This window comes from Salmo salar, chromosome 26 (genome assembly GCF_965601325.2).
Source record: "Salmo salar chromosome 26, fSalSal1, whole genome shotgun sequence".
NCBI lineage: Eukaryota > Metazoa > Chordata > Actinopteri > Salmoniformes > Salmonidae > Salmo > Salmo salar.
The window spans coordinates 15,724,364-15,745,403 of NC_138316.1; the positions used below are offsets into that span (position 1 = coordinate 15,724,364).

At 44.5% G+C, this 21,040-nt stretch overlaps 1 protein-coding gene across 3 annotated transcripts in view; it reads left to right on the forward strand.

Moving 5' to 3' along the window:
* The window catches only part of LOC106587256 (ankyrin repeat domain-containing protein 11), a 148,135-nt gene that overhangs the window by 74,646 nt on the left and 52,449 nt on the right, over positions 1-21,040 (forward strand). For 2 of the 3 annotated variants that reach the window (XM_014175490.3, XM_014175493.3), the window contains exon 3: positions 16,528-16,595. The exons of the other annotated variant lie outside the window; for it this stretch is intronic. The gene's annotated coding sequence lies outside the window, so the exon portion shown is untranslated. The remainder of the gene's footprint in view (positions 1-16,527; positions 16,596-21,040) is intronic. 3 annotated transcript variants of the gene reach the window in all.

Consider the following 21,040-nt stretch of genomic DNA (forward strand, 5'->3'; position numbering starts at 1 on the left):
TTTCAGCTTGACCACTTGTTGAAACAGCTCTTATTCGATCCCCTTTCACAATACAAGCCTGAAACAACTTCTAAAGACTGTTGACATCTACTGGAAGCCTTAGAAAGTGCAATCTGACCCCACCGACACAGGATATTGGATAGGCAATTTCTTAAAAGAACTACAAACCTCAGATTTCCCACTTCCTGGTTGGATTTGTCTCAGGTTTTTGCCTGCAATATGAGTTTTGTTATACTCAGACATTATTTTAACAGTTTTGGAAACTTTAGAGTGTTTTCTATCCAAATTATATGCATATCCTAGCTTCTGGGCCTGAGTAGCAGGCAGTTTATTTTGGGCACGCTTCTCATCCAAAATTCCGAATGCTGCCCCCTATCCTAGTGAAGTTAACGCTGAGTCATGCTGCGTTTTGTAAACGCAGATCTAAAATGCTTCTTATTGTAATTTCTACTCGGCTTCAGTCAGTTTGCTCCAAATCATGAATGTAAAAGGACTGATTTTGTGCTTCAGTTGCACTTCTCCACTCGGATGAGAAATCTTTGCTGTCTGTTGATAAATCAGATTCACGCATTCAGAAACGGGCATTCGATCAGCAGACAGCGCTCTGACTGTACTTTTGTCTGGTGTAGTTTTTCTCTTGTAGCAAGATATAAACTTCAAGCAAAACATTAGGAAATGTAGCTGGCTACATTCTACGATAAACATAAGAAATTGTGTGGCCATGCATCGTTTTTGCAAAGAAGAAATAGCTTGCTTTTTCATTGTAAGCTAATTGACCTATGTGTCCGTTAGACAAATAGTGTTGCACTTCTGTCGTCATCTGATGAAAACAAAGGTCTTTTCTGCAGACTGTGTTGCATTCATTTTTTGTGTGAAAGAAAACTACAGTTGCATGTCCCTGATCACTGTAAGGGAAATGGGGTACCTACTCAGTTGCACAACTGAATGCATTCCACCGAAATGTTTTCTGTATTTAACCCAACCCTCAATCTGCCTTAATCGACGTCCACGTCATCGTTGCTTGGGGAGAAGTTGTTGTTGGGGTTTAACTGCCTTGCTTCAGGGCAGAACCGTAGAGTTTTCCACCTTGCCGGCTCAGGGATTCAGAAACCTTTTGGTTACTGGCCTAATGCCCTTAACCGCTAGGTTACCTGCGCAAACGCTGTTGACTTTCAATTTAAAACGCAGGTGAAATGGTTTCAAATGCAGATTTTTTTGTTGTTGATGCTCTACGTTTTGAAAATGCTGATTTTTCTAAAAGCTAATGCTGCACCTGGGCTACATGACATAGCATTTTCATTCTTTATTCTCAGTACTTATCTCGCATCCGCTCCTCCATAATTCCTGGCTGGTGAAGCACTTGTTTGATCTATCTGTGTGTGTTGGAGAGGGAGAGAAAACGAGAGGGGAAGAGAGAAATGTAGTGCATCTCAATTCAGCAGGCCTGTGCAATCCCCGGGCCTGATTTTAACAATGCATCCCAAAGAGTGTGTGCTGCGGATGGGGGAGCAGAGTCTGGCGGCAGGGGTGGGGGAAGGGATGATGTAATGTGTAATCATATCCAGGCTGCTTTATGTAGAGGCTCTCTGCATTAGCACTGTGGCCTGGACTGCTGGCTCAATCATCAATAATTCACATGATCCTTTTAGTGCTTCTTACCCCCCCAACACTCTCCCCCCCACTGGTCACACCTCAGTGCTGCTTCCTGCCACTGCCCAGTCAACATGCTCCTCCAAGCATGCAGTCCAATCAACTCCTTATTAAGCGCTTACCTTACACTAGGGCATATTTATTTTATTTAACTAGGCAAGTCAGTTAAGAACAAATTCTTATTTACAATGACGGCTTATCCCGGCCAAACTCAGACGCTGGGCCAAATGTGCGCCGCCCTATGGGACTCCCAATCACGGCCGGATGTGATGCAGCGTGGATTTGAACCAGGTACTGGCATGCAGTGTCTTAGACCACTGCGCCACTCGCGAGCTTAGGGGTGTAACGGTTCACCAAACCCATCTTTCGGTACGTATTTTGGTTTTGGGATAAAGGTTCAGTTTTGGTACAGCAGGAAAATTAAAATGCCGGCAGTTACTGTAGTTAATTTTGGTTTATTAAAGAAAATGCAGTGTTGGTATTCCTGATTTTGTGAAAACACATGATTACTCGTCAAAAACAACACTAAAATAAAGTGCACTATGCATGTGAAATCTATATGTAGACTGGTGAAGGTGTCTGTATCCTCTCCCACTCTGGGGTTAAGTGATGAGCTGTCACTGTTAAAGGAAAAATCCTCCTAAAACCACCAATCCCATCATTTACGCTGTTACATTTCTGGTGAACAAATGTTTAATTTTGTCGTTATTTTAAGGTTGGTAGCAATTCAATCATTGTGGAGATTTGTTGCAGCGCTAGTCAACTACAAAACCCACAATGCAATGCTCTCGATGACACATTTCAGTTGAATGCATTCAGTTGTACAACTGACTAGGTATCCCCCTTTCTCTAAGGGCTGGCTTGCAAGGTACACTAAAAGTATGCGGCCAAAAGTATGTGGACACCCCTTCAAATTAGTGGATTCGTCTATTTCAGCCTCACCCGTTGCTGACAGGTCCGTAAAATCGAGCACACCGCAATTCAATCTCCATGGACAAACATTGTCAGTAGAATGGCCTGTACTGAGGAGCTCAGTGACTTTCAAAGTGGCACCGTCATAGGTTGCCAGCTTTCCAACAAGTCAGTTTGTAAAATAAGACATCTCGGAGCAATAACGGCTCATTCTAGATGATTCTGTGCTTCCACATTTGTGGCATCAGTTTGGGGAAGGCCCTTTCCTGTTTCAGCATGACAATGCCCCCGTTCACAAAGCGAGGTCCATACATTAATGGTTTGTCGATCGGTGTGGAGGAACTTGACTGGCCTTCAGAGCCCTGACCTCAACCCCATCAAACACCTTTGGGATTAATTGAAACGCCGACTGCGAGCCAGGCCTAATGGCCCAACATTAGTGCCCGCTCACTAATGCTCTTGTTGCTGAATGGAAGCAAGTTCCCGCAGCAATGTTCCAACATCTAGTTGGAAGCCTTCCCAGAAGAGTGGAGGCTGTTATAACAGCAAAGAGGGGACCAACTCCATATCAATGCCCATGATTTTGGAGTGAGATGTTCGAAGACCAGGTGTCCACATACTTTTGGTCATTAAGTGTAGATGGCTAGCAAACTTAGCTACCCACAATAATACCAAAGTCAATGTCAACATGTGAAGTAAGTAGCTAGTTGGCTGTAAAATCTCCCAAACACACTGCACCATCAATTTAGAAGTCTGCAATCTCACTATGTTCAACCTGCAGATCGATGTTCCACGCAGAGTGGAGTCTGAGATTCGCAACGGCCAACGGCACCATGCAATACATTATTGACTGAAGAGGCAGACAAATAGGAGAAATGTGGTGGACACTTTATTAGGTTACACATTTCGTGCGGGAGGAATATCACAAAAATACGATCAATGGCTCATTCAAGAGAAGACAACCTCCTGCGTTATGACATTGGCCAGTGTTGAAATCTGACATATGATTTACTTTTTTCGCGATCTTAAAGTCCTATTCGTATAACTTCCAGTGTAACGAGTGGCTTTATTGCACTGCTATGTCATACCGGCCAATTTCCTGCCTTCTTGAATGGCAAAAGCTCAGACACACAGGAAATGACCCCGGGAATCAATAAAACATCGCTCAGATGCACAAAACAATATAGCATTCAAAATGGGTGAATGTTTCATTCATTTTTTTTAAGTAGCTCTCTGTAGGTCCATCCATCTGTAGTTTGCTCAAACACGGGTGCATTGCCCAATTCATTGACAACTGCGTCTTTAGCTTGCTTATATAGAGCAGGTACTACCTGTTTGCTGAAATAGGTGGGCGAGGTAAGTTGTGTGGCTCGAGCACTTTAACGAGGTGCTGAATGAAACCCCTTATCAACCACCGAGAATGGGCGCATGTTTGCGGCTATAAACCCCTATTGCTCTTGTAATTTCTTTGGCCCGGTCAGAATCAGCTGCAAAGGTCTGCTTGAATCCAGAGTGGGGAGACAATTGTTTCTCTGTTTTCGTCTCACTCCGCCGGTAGGAATACGGGGGGATGGTGGTAGGAATACTGGGGTGATTTTGGCATAAACGTGTCAACATGTTTGAGGTGTTGACAGCTACATAGGTTATTCTGGTTGAGCGGTGCCAATTATTATCTTCATGTTTTATCCACAACTCTCTGTCCATCGCCCTTATCTGAGGAGCCAAACTATTCCCAAACTGGAGATTTGAAATGATGGAGAATCCTCCTGGATTATCCACCCCGCTACTCGCCATCGTATAGAAGTAGTTCCTGGCTGCGCCTCACCAAAAGACTGTTTTGAAATGCAGCGATGGAGATTTTAATTTTGATTACACAGTGCACATAGGCTCTGGTTGTTTTTAACGGAATAGCCTGAAATGTTAAAGCCCCTATTAGGGCGAGGCACTACACTACTACAGTCATTTAATAAAGTCCTGGTTCCACCGCTGCCTGTTGCAACAGAGGTCATCTAGGGGAAAGGGGGCAGAGGAGAGGGTTTCAGAGGAGACCGTGTCAGAGGTTCGTTGTAAAAGAGGGCTGTGATTGAAAGCAGACATCCTGGGCCTCAATGTGCTTGTCCTCAATTCTCACCATTCTGACTGGGATGAGAGGGGATGAGGAGACGACCTGTCTGGTCTCCAATTTACCACCCGAAGATGATGATTGTGGTGTTTGTAGGTTGGAACCAGCAGGTACAAGTTTGAAGCTGTCAGTGCCACACACTCCTACCTTGATGTTGCATTTAAATACATGAGCATTCTTGTTGCTCCTCTGTTTCTTGGGTGGTCAAAGCCAGTTGTCTTTGGTTTCACAGGGATTAAGCTAGGCTCTGTCCTACTTGTGCCCTGTTGTTAGTTTTACAGCTGTGTGTAAGTGTGTGCGTTCATGTGTGCGTGCGTCTACGAAGTGAGTTGGTTTTGGTGCTGGCTGTGCTCTCAGGCTGAGGCTGTGTGATCCCTCAGGTTTCTGGCAGTGATCAGACCCACCAGCTTTAGTGGTGACACAGCAGAAACCAGACACAGAGAGGAGAGGAAAGCTGATTCTCCTCAGAACAGTCTCCTCTCCTCCCCTCTTAATGCAGTAAGACAAGCTGGAGAATCTTGACCCAGAACAACACTTATCTGTCCGGGCTTCACTCTGCACAATGCTAGGCCTAGCCAGAGTACTAGGCAATAACAACCAATGATGTATATACATCCTGGGTGACTGACATTGGGGGCACTGTATTGAAGCCACCGCACAGCCATCTTGGTACTCCTCCACCATTGTAAAAAAGAATTAGCAAGCTGTTTAAATGCATTTAATGTCTACATTTGTTTTTGACACGTTTACTCTATTAGATACCCTTATGAATACTTTTAAATTATATTTTTGGGGAGTACTGATGTTAGTGTCCCCATTACTACTACCAAACAAAAATACTTAAATACATGTTGTTTTGTCTTTGAAACATTGAATTGAAATACCGTAGAATTCCATTAATTCCTATGGAGGGCTGCTGCTACTGGGGAGTGCCAATATGGCCGACTGGTGGCTTCAAAGCATCTCCACGGCCAATACATAGAATCAGCAATCCAGGGTTTATACACGTCATTGATAACAACCCATGTCTTTGGTTTGTATTTGTTAAACGCTCTGTTTGTAGGCCCATCAATATTGTAGTGTGTATCACTGCAGCTCTTGCTGAGTTTGTTAGGCCTCCCCTCCTGGCTGATCAATGCCCTGCTTCTGTTGCTTCCTCTTCCACCTCTTCTCTTTTTTTTTTAATTAGCTCTGTCGGGAAATGCTGAACAATTAGGCCTCTGCTTGGGCTGTACGGGGATGAGCACACGAACTAGCCTGTTTTTGTCTTTTGCTGAGCAATTCCTCCCTCACCGTAGAGTGTTTTTCTCTGAGCTAACCTGCTACCACTCTTAAAGGGATACTTTGGGATTTTGGCCACGAGGTCCTTTATCTACTTCCCAAGAGTCAGATAAACTTGTGGATACCTTTTTTTATGTCTTTGCGAGCACTTTGAAGGAAGTTGCCAACTAGCGCTAGGGCAATTTGCTTATTTGCGTGAGCGCAACGACTGGAAGTCTATGGGTGTCTTTTAGCATGCCAGTAGATCGTAATGACTGGATGTCTGTGTTTCTGCTAGCATGCTAGTCGATACCCTTAGACTTCCAGTCATTGCGCTAATGCTAGTTAGCATTGGTCTAATGTCTAATTTCCTTCATACTGGACACAGACATGAAAAGTGGTATCCATGACTTAATCCAACTCTGGGGAAGTAGATGCAGTGCCTTATTGCCAAAATCCCAAAAGTATCCTTTTAAGACCCTTGGGTTTAGTTATCGTTTCAGCATAACACAAACCCACGCTTTGTTCTTGTGGTTTTGTTTCTTTGTATAAAGATATTTTCCTACATGACACCTTAGAAAAGCTATTCATTCTCAACACATTGCTGCATAGAATGTTGTTGGCTATTCAAATATCAGACAGAAACGTCTCCTGCTGTTGTGATTGGATGAGAGCTGTATAATTGATTTCAGTAAAGCAGGCCGACCATTGGAGGAAGATAATTCCACCATTAGCTAGCTGTGTGCAGGACGCTAGATGTGTTGAATGCTGGCCCGCGTCTGGGTTTTTGTCCAATCTTGTCAATTTGAGTTTGAGCCAGGGAAAGGTCTCTCTCCCCTCTCCCCCTCTCCCTCTCCCTAAACAGACTGACCCAGCTCGGCCTCATGCAGTGTGTGAAAACAGCGACATTGTATTGGAAAGGCTGGGGGGATGGGGAGGTGATTAGGAAACCAGATCCAGGGCTGGGCTTCAAAGGGAACTGAATACTTCTGCAGAGCCTATTGATTAAAAATGGAATGCTGTTGCCCTCATGTGCTCCAGAGGCAGGTCAATAGGCTTATACTAGGAAAGGCTCTATATATATATGTGCCTATAGATCCAAGGCGGTGAGCAGATTCATCTACGTTTCTTTCAATTAATGGTGCTATGCTCTCCTTAAGTATAAGAGTGGATTATTGTGAATGCAGCCACGGAAGCCTTTTTAAGAATGTGTTGTCTGTAAGAGGAGAGAGTGCAGACCTGTTTCCTACCAGGACCCTGACTGAAGTGTGTTTGTGTGTCTGTGCGTGTTTACGCGACTCTGTGATGCATTGTGGGGAATGTGTTTGGCGCCGGTGCCTGTCCATCTTTTGAATCGATCAAGTGCTGTGTCTGAGAGTGGGGAAAGTACTAGAGATTTGGGCAGGGGTGCAGTCAGGAAGGTCCACTAATAATGGCTGAATCAAAGATGACTTCCTCTCCCTTGTTGTTCCCTCTCCAACTAACTTCCCTGTCCTCCCCTCCTCAAGCTCTCTGGCCTCTTCTGTTGGAGAAAGAGAATCGCTCCCTAAAGTCATCTCAATACTCTACCTTGCAATGTTATTGAAGTTCTGTTGCTCTCTCTCTCCCTCTCCCTCTGTTCCCTCTCTCCTCTTCGTTCATAGCCCCTTCTCCCCTCTCTCTCTCCTCTGTTTTTCCTCCTCCCCTAATGAAGGTGCGTGCAGAATGGAGCCAAGTAAATACTTTTATATGCGGAAGCACAACCTTCTCTTCCACACACTGCCTATGTAGGTCACCATGACAAAGTTTCACATGCCCACGGATTTTTGCACTCCACAGATTCTCACATTCAGAAGGCAAGGAAGAGAGAAAATGAATGTGGTTTGGATTGGGTTAGAGCACCATTATTAAATTTGAATAATTTTGACCAAGTAAACTCAGCAAAAAAAGAAACCTCCTCTCGCTGTCAACTGTGTTTATTTTCAGCAAACTTAACATGTGTAAATATTTGTATGAACATAAGATTCAACAACTGAGACATAAACTGAATAAGTTCCACAGACATGTGACTAACAGAAATGGAATAATATGTCCCTGAACAAAGGGACATATTATTAAGTACTGCAGTGCATCTCCTCATGGACTGCACCAGATTTGCCAGTTCTTGCTGTGAGATGATACCCCACTCTTCCACCAAGGCGCTTGCAAGTTCCCGGACATTTCTGGGGGGAATGGCCCTAGCCTTCACCCTCCGATCCAACAGGTCCCAGACGTGCTCAATGGGATTGAGATCTGGGCTCTTCACTGGCCATGGCAGAACACTGACATTCCTGTCTTGCAGGAAATCACGCACAGAACGAGCAGTATGGCTGGTGGCGTTGTCATGCTGGAGGGTCATGTCAGGATGAGCCTGCAGGAAGGGTACCACATGAGGGAGGAGAATGTTTTCCCTGTAACGCACAGTGTTGAGATTTCCTGCAATGACAACAAGCTCAGTCTGATGATGCTGTGACACACCGCCCCAGACCATGACGGACCCTCCCTCCAAATCGATCCCGCTCCAGAGTACAGGCCTCGGTGTAACGCTCATTCCTTCGACGATAAACGCGAATCCAACCATCACCCCCGGTGAGACACAACCGCGACTTGTCAGTGAAGAGCACTTTATGCCAGCCCTGTCTGGTCCAGCGACGGTGGGTTTGTGCCCATAGGCGACGTTGTTGCCGGTGATGTCTGGTGAGGACCTACCTTACAACAGGCCTACAAGCCCTCAGTCCAGCCTCTCTCAGCCTATTGCGGACAGTCTGATCACTGATGGAGGGATTGTGCGTTCCTGGTGTTACTCGGGCAGTTATTTCCATCCTGTACCTGTCCCGCAGGTGTGATGTTCAGATGTACCGGTCCTGTGCAGGTGTTGCTACACGTAGTCTGCCATTGCGTGGACGATCAGCTGTCCGTCCTGTCTCCCTGTAGCGCTGTATTAGGCGTCTCACACTACGGACATTGCAATTTATTGCCCTGGCCACATCTGCAGTCCTCATGCCTTCTTGCAGCATGCCTAACACGGAACCCAAACCGGCTGCGCGACATCGTGCATAAATTTATTTTGTCCCCCCACACCAAACGCAATCACGACACGCAGGTTAAAATATCAAAACAAACTCTGAACCAATTACATTAATTTGGGGACAGTTCTAAAAGCATTAAGCCTTTATGGCAATTTAGCTAGCTAGCTTGCACTTGTTAGCTAATTTGTCCTATTTAGCTAGCTTGCTGTTGCTAGCTAATTTGTACTGGGATATAAACATTTATTTTACCTGAAATACACAAGGCCCTCTACTCCGACAATTAATCCACACATAATTAGAGGTCGACCGATTCAGATTATTTTTTATTTTTTTTTCGGTGCCGATACCGATTATTGGAGGGCCGATTAATCGGCCGATTATTATTGTGCTTTTGTGTGTGCGCACACACACACACACACACAGCTCTGAAGTGACAACGATACTGAAGAGTCTGCTTAGGAGACAAATACTCTCAACTGTTTGAATAATAAAAATAGAGTTTAACCTCTCACGGCTATCCTGTGGCGCGATTTTCAAAACCTTAAAAATCCTATTACTTCAATTTCTCAAACATATGACTATTTTACAGACATTTAAAGATAAGACTCTCGTTAATCTAACCACACTGTCCGATTTCAAAAAGGCTTTACAACGAAAGCAAAACATTAGATTATGTCAGCAGAGTACCAAGCCAGAAATAATCAGACACCCATTTTTCAAGCCAGCATATAATGTCACCAAAACCCAGAAGACAGCTAAATGCAGCACTCACCTTTGATGATCTTCATCAGATGACAACCCTAGGACATTATGTTATACAATACATGCATGTTTTGTTCAATCAAGTTCATATTTATATCAAAAACCAGCTTTTTACATTAGCATGTGACGTTCAGAACTAGCATACCCCCCGCAAACTTCCGGGGAATTCGCTAACATTTTACTAAATTACTCACGATAAACGTTCACAAAAAGCATAACAATTATTTTAAGAATTATAGATACAGACCTCCTCTATGCACTCGATATGTCCGATTTTAAAATAGCTTTTTGGTGAAAGCACATTTTGCAATATTCTAAGTACATAGCCCAGGCATCACGGGCTAGCTATTTAGACACCCGGCAAGTTTAGCACTCACCATAATCATATTTACTATTATAAAAATTTCATTACCTTTTGTTGTCTTCGTCAGAATGCACACCCAGGACAGCTACTTCAATAACAAATGTTGGTTTGGTCCAAAATAATCCATCGTTATATCCGAATAGCGGCGTTTTGTTCGTGCGTTCCAGACACTATCCGAAATAGTAAAGAAGTGTCGCGCGCATGGCGCAATTCGTGACAAAAAATTCTAAGTATTCCATGACCGTACTTCGAAGCATGTCAACCGCTGTTTAAAATCAATTTTTACGACATTTTTCTCGTAGAAAAGCGATAATATTCCGACAGGGAATCTCCTTTTCGGCAAACAGAGGAAAAAATCCCAAAGGCGGGGGCGGTCGGGGTCACGCGCATAAGCTAGTGTCTCTTGATGGGCCACTTGAGAAAGGCGATAATGTGTTTCAGCCTGGGGCTGGAATGACGACATTCTGTTTTTTCCCGGGCTCTGAGCGCCTATGGACGACGTGGGAAGTGTCACGTTAGAGCAGAGATCCTTAGTAAATGATAGAGATGGAAAAGAAGTTCAACAAATGGTCAGACAGGCCACTTCCTGTAAAGGAATCTCTCAGGTTTTGACCTGCCATTTGAGTTCTGTTATACTCACAGACACCATTCAAACAGTTTTAGAAAATTTAGGGTGTTTTCTATCCATATGTAATAAGTATATGCATATTCTAGTTACTGAGTAGGAGTGGTAACCAGATTAAATCGGGTATGTTTTTTTTATCCAGCCGTGTCAATGCTGCCCCCTAGCCCTAACAGGTTAAGTTACCTGTGATGAATGCTGAAAACAAAAACTGTAATTTCTATATGCAGGAAATCCTATTTTAATAATGGGCATGGTAAGAATTGACTACCAAAGTGCAAGTCATAATTCCCATGACACCTTCTAGCAAAATCTGAAAAGCGGTTCCTTCATTTATTCCATAGGATATATTTAGATTAACTTAAAATAAGGTCTGTGTTTGGTTTAGGCTTACACCACCTTGCCAATTTTATAACTGTGTAGATATCCATAGGATATAACTCTGATCAATATAAGCGAAGATACTTTTTTTTGTAGAGTGGATTTATGAAAATATGTTGACAAAGTGAGATTTACACGGGTATCAAAACGCCGAGGCGGTTTAAGTACAAAACACAGACCTTATTTGATGCAGATCAAGACATTCTCTATGGAAGACATGAACGGTAAAATAACGAAGGAACCCCTTTCAAGTTCAGCCGCAAGTTATTACAGGACTTATGACGCGTCGACTATTTCTCTCTAAACCATATACCTTTGACTATTACGAGCCTGCTGCTGCCTACCACCGCTCAGTCAGACTGCTCTATCAAATATCAAATCATCGACTTAACTATAATATAATAAACCTTAGGTCATTAATATGGTCAAATCCGGAAACTATCATCTCGAAAACATTATTCTTTCAGTGACATACGGAACCGTTCCGTATTTTATCTAACGGGTGGCATCCATAAGTCTAAATATTCCTGTTACATCGCACAACCTACAATGTTATTTCATCGTTTTGTAAAATTCTGGCAAATTAGTTCGCAACGAGCCAGATTCTGTATACCCTGATTCTGCGTGCAACGAACGCAAGAGAACTGACACAATTTCACCTGGTTAATATTGCCTGCTAACCTCTCTTTCTTTTAGCTAAATATGCAGGTTTAAAAATATATACTTCTGTGTATTGATTTTAAGAAAGGCATTGATGTTTATGGTTAGGTACAGTCATGCAACAATTGTGCTTTTTTTTCGCAAATGTGCTTTTGTTAAATCATCCCCGTATGGCGAAGTCTGCGGTCTTTGTTAGTAAGAAATAGTCTTGACAGTTCGCAACAAGCCAGACGGCCCAAACTGCTGCATATTCCCTGACTCTGTTTGCAAGAGAAGTGACACATTTTCCCTAGTTAAAAGAAATTCATGTTAGCAGGCAATATTAACTAAATATGCAGGTTTAAAAAATATATACTTGTGTATTGATTTTAAGAAAGACATTGTTGTTTATGGTTAGGTACACATCGGAGCAAAGACAGTCCTTTTTCGCGAATGCGCACCACATCGATTATATGCAAAGCAGGACAGGCTAGATAAACTAGTAATATCATCAACCATGTGTAGTTAATTAGTGTTTATGATTGATTGTTTTTTTATAAGGTAAGTTTAATGCTAGCTAGCAACTTACCTTGGCAACGTAAAGCAGGTGGTTAGAGCGTTGGGCTAGTTAATGTAAGGTTGCATCCCCAAGCTGACAAGGTAAAAATCTGTCGTTCTGCCCCTGAACAAGGCAGTTAACCCACCGTTCCTAGGCCGTCATTGAAAATAAGAATGTGTTCTTTAACTGCCTAGTTAAATAAAGATAAAAAAAAAAAGAAATATAAAAATAAATCGGCAAATCGGTGGCCAAAATACCGATTACCGATTTGTTATGAAAACTTGAAATCGGCCCTAATTAATCGGTCGACCTCTACACATAATCCACACATGAATCCACGGTCAACCGAATCATTTCTAGTCATCTTTCCTCCTTCTAGGCTTTTTCTTCTCTTGAGTTAATATTGCAATTGGCAACTTTCATAAATTTGGTGTATTACCGCCACTGACCTCGTTTGTCTTTCAGTCACCCACGTGGTTAGAGGAGATGGCACGTGGATACCTGCTTCTATAAACCAATGAGGAGATGGGAGAGGCAGGACTTGCAGCACAATCTGCGTCAGAAATAGAACTGACTTCTATTTTAGCCCTTGGCAACGCAGACGCTCGTCGGCGTGCGCAAGCAATGTGGGTGCAATAATTGAATAATATAGATTTCTACATTTATTTTGCGATGCTCGCACACACGAGCGGTGTAGTCAGCCTGTAAGGCACGTTCACGCAGATGAGTAGGGACCCTGGGCATCTTTCTTCTGGTGTTTTTCAGAGTCAGTAGAAAGGCCTCTTTAGTGTCCTAAGTTTTCATAACTGTGACCTTAATTGCCTACCGTCTGTAAGCTGTTAGTGTCTTAACGACCGTTCCATAGGTGCATTTTCATGAATTGTTTATGGTTCATTGAACACACATGGGAAACAGTGTTTAAACCCTTTACAATGAAGATCTGTGAAGTTCTTTGAATTTTTACGAATTATCTTTGAAAGACAGGGTCCTGAAAAGGGGATGTTAATTTTTTTGCTGAGGTTGTCTCTGATTTGTGAGCTATTTGTCATGATTGATTTGTGTTCTCATTTTGGAAGCATGCTACATGGTGTTGTCATGCAGTGTTGTTTTTGTGTGAAATTTGCCAGGCCAGTTCCCATGGGAAGTTCTATGGTGATTTTGTCCCGGAGTTTCATGTTCACCTGGCCTTTCAATGTACTAGAACTAAAATCAAGGAATGCCAAGCAGAGGGAACATGTCATGTTTAAACACAACTCTTCTCCTCTACACAGCCTGCAGACTTCGCTCTGACCTAATTGCTAAAATCCACTAGCAACCAACCAGAAAGCGTAGGCTACATATCCTGTTTTCGAAATGTAGGAATCTTCTCCACTGGGTGTTGTATTGTTGATTGCTTAAATCACATGGGAGCAGAATAGCTTGTTACTTAGTTTGTGCTGGTCTGTAACTTCCTGCCAATTTTGTCAGCTAGATCTCCAAGAATCAGAGTGTGAAACACTGGTCATTAGCTGTGTGTTTACTTATGCACTCTGGTAAAGTGAGTGATTGGCTGACCTATTGTAGGACAGTTTTTCTGTGTGTTTGTCTCCCCAGCTCTCCTGATGGGATTTGGGCTGTGTAGGGCAGGGGCTGTATGGGACGGCACGGTACAGTGAGTTGGGGTTTGCTCTGATCTAAGCTGACTGCGTCTGTGACAGACTTTGAGCTGAGACGCTGGCCTACCCGAGAGAGCTCTGGCCCACTCTCTGCCTCTGCTCTCACCTTATCTGGTCGACACTAACAGACTTATGTGCTTTTAAATTCATTACATTTTGCCCTAATTCGTTTAGCAGGCTGGAGTGCGGAGTTTATGCCTATGTGAAGTGGAAAAAGTGTGCAGACATATCTTGCACTTTCCGTGATTGTCTCATACATTAGGACCAATTCTTAGTGTTTCTATGTTACCTTTTGGCAGAGGAGAGGCAGAGGTTAGTTATTGAAGGGAGCACAGCTGTTTCATTCTGGAGGGAGAACCATGCCTACAGTAGGTCGTAGCTCTTATGCCTCCAGCTAACTCACATGGGGTTCGCGTTAACTTAGAATTCTGCGTTTGTCACGCAGAAAGAAAAAAAACCACTTAACTATTTTGCTGCGTTTTATAAACGCAGATCTGAAATTCTTATTGTAATTTCTCCTCGGCTTCGGTCACATTTAGCCCCCAAATCATGATGTAAATGGACTAATTTAGTGCGCTTCAGTTGCACTTCTCCACGCTGATAAATATTTACTATTGTCTTGATAAATCTGATTCCTGCATTCACGAACGGGCATTCCGTCAACGCTCTCACTGAAGTACTTTTCTCTGGTGTAGTTTTTCTCCTGTAGCAAATTAAAATGCACGATTAACATATGGAAATATAGGTGCTGACATTCTTTCTATGATGAGAATGAAATCTGATGGCCATGCATCATTTTAGCAAAAAATCCCTTTTTTTCTATTCTAATTTCCTTTTGTGGCTGCTAGCCAAATAGTGTTGCACTTCTGTTGTCATCGGATTTCTGCTGAATGTTTTGCATGAATTTATTTTGTGTGGAGAAAATACCCATAGTTTCACGTCCTTGATCAATCTATTGAAGCAATTGAACACTGTTGACTTTCAATATAAAATGCAGGTGTAATGGTTTCAAATGCAGATTTTGATGGTCTTCATTTTGATAACGCATGTTTCTAAAAGCTAATGCAAACCCTGACTCCAGGAAACGACCTATCGTGCGTTCTCCTTGTCTAATGGGAAACGACTTTCTTCTAATGGGAATCACATTACATAACTGTAATCAGTTATTACACGCTAAGTTATTATTTCTAAACAAAATACGTTTTTGGGTGTATTCTAGTTGTTTGGTTTACTGTTTGAACAATTGCTGATGTAACCGATGTGAAATGGCTAGTTAGTTAGCGGGGTGCGCGCTATTTCAATCGGTGACGTCACTCGCTCTGAGACCTTGAAGTAGTTGTTCCCCTTGCTCTGCAAGGGCTGCAGCTTTTGTGGTGCGATAGGTAACGATGCTTCAAGGGTGGCTGTTGTCTATGTGCAGAGGGTCCCTGGTTTGAGCCCAGGTAGGGGCGAGCAACACTCAATCTTGCATCTCCGTAGAGCTTGTAGTAATCTTAAGTGTTTTGGCTGTAAACTCAAGCTAATAGCCATAGTGGATGTGCTCTGCTCTTTAAGTTGCCATCTTACTGATAAAATGACATTTTTAAAATGGGGCCATTATGCCAAATTCAGATTGAGCCTCCATGCAACTTTCCCCAATCTTTTTTAACCTGTTGGCTGCTGCGGCCCGGCAGATGAGATTTTAAGTCCGCTTTAAGCCCCTCTTCATATGTGTCTGGGACTGTTTATAAAGGCAGCCCTATTTAAGTTAAAGGGTGGAAAGAAGGTGTGTAATTGCTTTGTTTCTATTTGTTTCCATTTCTGTTTTCCTGGAAGTCTTCACTGTGAACAAGTGATTGGTTCCAGTGTGGGAAGGCAGTTCTTCTCCTGTTCTCCACACATGGCCCCCAGTATCTGCATATGAATATGGCCTTCTGCTCAGACTGAGTGGAGCCCCAGCCCTCTCCCTATGCCCCCCCCCCCACTCACAGCACAGGGGCCCCCGCTCCCCACATGCTGTTATGCAATCGTGTGTGCGTGTTACGACACTGAAGAGGGAAGACCTGGAAAGATGTGTGTCAGGGGAACACTAAACAGGAGTCTTGTGGTGGAGGATGGAAGGCTGGCTGGATGCAGACGCCTGTCACAGGCGTTTAGAAATGACGCAGAGGCCTTGAAGAACAGCTAGATGCCCTGGCCTACTTTTCGGAGCCGTTAGCGTGCGCACGTGTCCTTTTGTGTTCCCCTTTCTGTGTCTTCTTTTATGTCAGTGTGAGCGTGCCTCTTGATGTGAGGAGCACACTGATGAGTCACTCAACCACACTCTAAAAACATCCCGTCGTTACGTCCTTATTTGGGCTGAGATGTATTACACTACCTTTCACAGTGTTGGCCAAGTCCATTTAGGAGCAACGCTGTACTGGAACATAAGAGAGACATGCAAAGGGAGAGCGTCAGGAAACCACTAGGGAGGTGGGAGGTTGGGGGAAAATGGGAGCTTTGTGGAGGGAACATGAGTGGCCGGGTATGCAGTCTGCACATTCTCATGCGTGTATCATCTTTCCCTTCTCCCCAGTCTCAATGCACCCCTTGTCCTGTGAGCGCCCAGGCTGTCGTGGATCCCGTGCCCCTGCTGTTCAACTGGTAAGACCCGGGGCCGCCCTCCTCGGCTCTGTTTTCCACCCAGCCCAAACAAAAAACAATTACCACCACCACTGACACTAGCTAACGCACCCAATCTGTTGCCCACATGTCTATCCGTCTCAGCCCAGACCAGCCTACCTGATGTTCTCTCCCTTTCTTCCCACGTCCCCCTCTCTCTCCCTGGCCTGGCTTATCTGATAGAGCTGTATTATATCAGCAGCTCTTTCGCTCTGTACTTCACATGTCTGCTGGCCCAGTCACATGCTGCAGGCTGCCAGGCTGCCTGACAAGACCAGCGGAGGCCTAATCTCTGTGCTATCAAGAGGTGTCTGTATCACGAGCAGCGGTGCATCATTACAGCCCTCCCAGGCCTTGTCTCTGGCTGGGTAATTAGGACCCTGGGCTGGTGTGGTGCAACTCCTGGTACACCAAAACCCTCAACGACACGTTTCTCCTTTTTCTCGCCACTCTGTCATTCTCTCCCTCTCTTCGCTGATTGGCTGATTACCTTCCTGCTCGTGGCGATAAAATGTTTGCAGCTTGTCGAATTTTTCCATGAGTGAGTGGGGTGTTAGCAGTGGGCCATCAACAGGAAATTCCAGGCTGAAAGAGGGAAGGAGAGCGGGAGCACGGCAGGAGAGGGAGAGCTTATAGCTTCAGGAGAGGCCTGCCTGTCTCTTGCCTCTCTTTCTGCTGTGTAAAGCTTTCAGACATAAAAGAGAGCGGCTGGATGTTTGCGACACGGGTAGAGCGTGAGAGAGAGCTGATGTAGCTCCCTGGGTTAGGTCGGGACGATGTGAGGCTCAGGCTGATGAGAAGTGCCTGTGTTGCAGTAGAGCTGCCAAGTGTTAGGGGAAAGCTTTAATTGTCTAAATTGCATACATCTGGTTGGAGTTGGTGTCTGGAAGTGTCTTGCAGCTTTGATTACAGACAGAGTGGTGATGCCCTGTGAAAAAGGGAAGAACTATCCCCTCAGGCCTGTGCCTCTGTCCAGGACTGCAGAGCTGGAACACACCACACACACACACACACACACACACACACGCACACGCACACGCACACACACGCAGAGAGAGATTTACACTCTCGCTCAATCACACAGACACACACACACACGCAGAGAGAGATTTACACTCTCGCTCAATCACACAGACACAATTACACAGGGAAAGGGTGTTGTGGCGCTGGCGTTCATGTCTTTTCCCTCCATTAATGTGATGAGTCAGGCTGGTGTTTTGACTCACTTTATATTTGAGGTCATGGGGTTAAAAGCTTGGCCAACACAGGCCATAGCGAATCAAATCTAACTTTATTTGCCACATGCGCCGATTCAACAAGTGTAGACTTTACCGTGAAATGCTTACTTACAAGCCCTTAACCAACAGTGCAGTTTAAGCAGAACATTTTTACCAAGTAGACTAAAATAAAAAAGTAATAATAAAAAGTAACACAATAACAAGGCTATAGCAGGGTGTGTAAAAGTGCAAGCTACAGAATCCATGTGAATGAGGAAGTGTGTGCTTTTAACACTAGAAAAGCCCACAACGTGGACAACTCATTTACATGTTTAATTACTCTGCCGTTTTTATAGTCCCCCCCCCCCCTTGACTTTCCCTAAATAAGTCTATAACAAAACACTGTCGTTGTTAGAATCTTAATATCACAAACAGTAATTTGTGTTATGTAGTTTTAAGAGGACATATCACCCCTCCCCCCATTCACCACCAGTCATTCACAGCCAGCCAGCCAGCCAGCCTACGCAGATGGCAAATCAAAACTATACCTAAACTATATTGAAACTCATTTCACAGATATTAAGAGTTAGCCTAACGACAAGATTAAATTGGCAATAGTCTGATAGCTGACAATACTATGAATTGTGAGATTGTATGACGAGATAAGCGCAGCTTGAAATGTCCAAAAGACACATCATTGGCTGGAAGGGCGTGTCCCTCGAGGCCTTTCTGGTGTTTAGTACGTCACATGGTTTCTGCTGGACAGGTCATTCATCTGTATTCTTGACATGGAAAAGAGGAGAGAGGGAATAAGTTGCGACGAGATCCACAATGCACTGGTTTGAGCCAAATTGTCTGTCGCCCCCCTTTTTACCCTCATCAACCCCCTCCCTGAGTCTGAGGGGTCATGGCATCCCCACTCCCCCAATGAGGCTCCAGAACAGAGTGGCCATTGTGACAGAGAAGCCTGTCCAGCCATTGAGCTGAAACCCAATAGGGGCCAAACACTGCTGCTCCCTGCCTGGGCTAAATCAGGCCTGGGCTAAATAGCCAGGGCTCTTTGTCCTGCCTGGGGCCAGGAGCAGGCGCAAGCCTCAAATACAGACACTATGGGAAGGGGGAACACAAGCCACAGCTATACAAGTGTTTTTCCACTACAGTCAACCGAGGCACACATTGAAGGAAAGCACATTTCTTGGCCCAGAGTGCAAGAGAACAGTTTATTTGATGTATGGTTGTCAAAGGAAAACATTGGTCTGGATTTGTGAAGTCATTGTTGACGCTAACCCCTCCACATGTGGTGACTGTGGACAGACTGCCGTGTTCAGCTGACCAGCTCCGCCGGGCCGGTCTTGTGACTCAGATATTTTGTTTTACACAGAGGGCTCCGCTCATAGCTGGAGTGAGTGTGTCCCAAAGACCCTGATATCCTGCTGAAGCCGCCCACACAGCCCTGGTTCACTGGCTTGAGCACACGGGAGCCATTTTAGCCCAGCCAGCCACCCCTATAGGGAACCATACAGCAGAGCTGTGCCCTGTTGGCATTGCACTAACGTAAACGGTGACCAGAAGAACGTTACGCCTTCTTACTGAATGCAAATAGCTCCTGTGAGAAATGATGTGGTATCACTGTGTCAGTCTTCCCCCTCGTTCTACCTCTGTAATACTAGGGCCAGACAGTCTCTCACTGGGTACAGATGTATGGTATTCCACATAGTACATTCTGCAGGAGCCACAATAATGGAGGAGGCCTGGGTTAAAGTGGTGAACGGGTTGGCTTTATGTTAACACTTGCATTAAAGGCCTGTATTAAAATCAGTGAGGAACTCTGCTCGGAGTCTCTTAAAAGCACTCAGACCCAATACTGGCTGCTGGGAGCGAGGATGAGTCATTACTTTTCCCAATTTACTGATATTTACTCCAGGAACGTTGTGCCAGCCGGCCTCAAGGCCTGCTCTACTCTGCAGTCACTGTGGGGTAGGGAGCACCAGGGCAAATGGTGCTAGTCTGGTTCAGTGCTGCCCCAGGGAATGACACTGCCAAGCTGCTCTTCGAGATGTCCATGATTCTGTTCAAGCTCCGAATGTGAGTCTGTTGCCATTGTGTCTCCACTGCCTAGCGCAGGCTAAAACCCTGATGTGTGCGCTGCAGCTCTCTTTGCTAGCTAGGTATCTCTCCAAGCTTAGCTGTTTTTCTGAGAAGGAAGAGGTGATGTTGACTGGAAGGTAGCGGGGCTTCCTTTCCTCCCCCCACCACCTCCCAATTCCATCTGCTCCCTTGAACAAGGGTGTGTGTGTGTGTGTGTGTGTGTGTGCGCGCCGCTCCAGCGCTGCTAATGGAGAGGGCTTCCCAGAATGCACTGTAGCGTGAGGCTGTGCTCTGAATTCAGAGTGGCTGCTGCTCTCACACCGTCTAGTAGTCCGCTATGAGGGGGAAGGAGGACTTTCATTCCATCTTTCCTTCAGCCTTGTGAGATCATGTGAGCTTTTAGCTAGTAGGCCTATTTCTCAATCACTCTCCTCTCTCTCATTTTTCTCTCTCTTGCTCTCTCTCTCTGCCTGTGCGTCCACATACTTATTATTTAAACGGGATACACCCTCTGTCTCTTAATCAAGTGTTTTACTCGTTCTTCTCCCCTTACACATGTGTAGAGTTTGTTTACTGCCCAGTGACACACACATGGGCAGCCAGTCACAGTTCAGTGATGCTTCAGCTTGCCTTGGCTTCACTGAGGAGGGAAGAATATCCCTTTCATACCAAAACATTTTACCACCAACTTTACCATACCGCCAACTATTTTTCGCATTTTCTTTATCTGAAAGGTATTTCCGGTATCAAAGCCGAGACTTTTATTTCCACCAAACGACCGCGTAATACAAGGCAGTTAACCCACTGTTCCTAGGCCGTCATTGAAAATAAGAATTTGTTCTTAACTGACTTGCCTAATTAAATAAAAGATAATCATATTTCTGTCGGATTAATTTGCATTCACGAGCTTCCTGTCACTCCGGTTATCATGACAACGATCACAACAGGGTCCACGTTTAATGTCTCACGCTCCTTCCTGGCATCAGCAATGGCGACATGAAAGGCGAATGGTGACAAGAATGTGGTAAACATTTGGCGTTTTGAATGGGGACCCTATAAACATTGCCCAATTCTTTTTTTCAGGCAATGTACCGCAAGTCCTATGTGAATTGGGTATAAGAG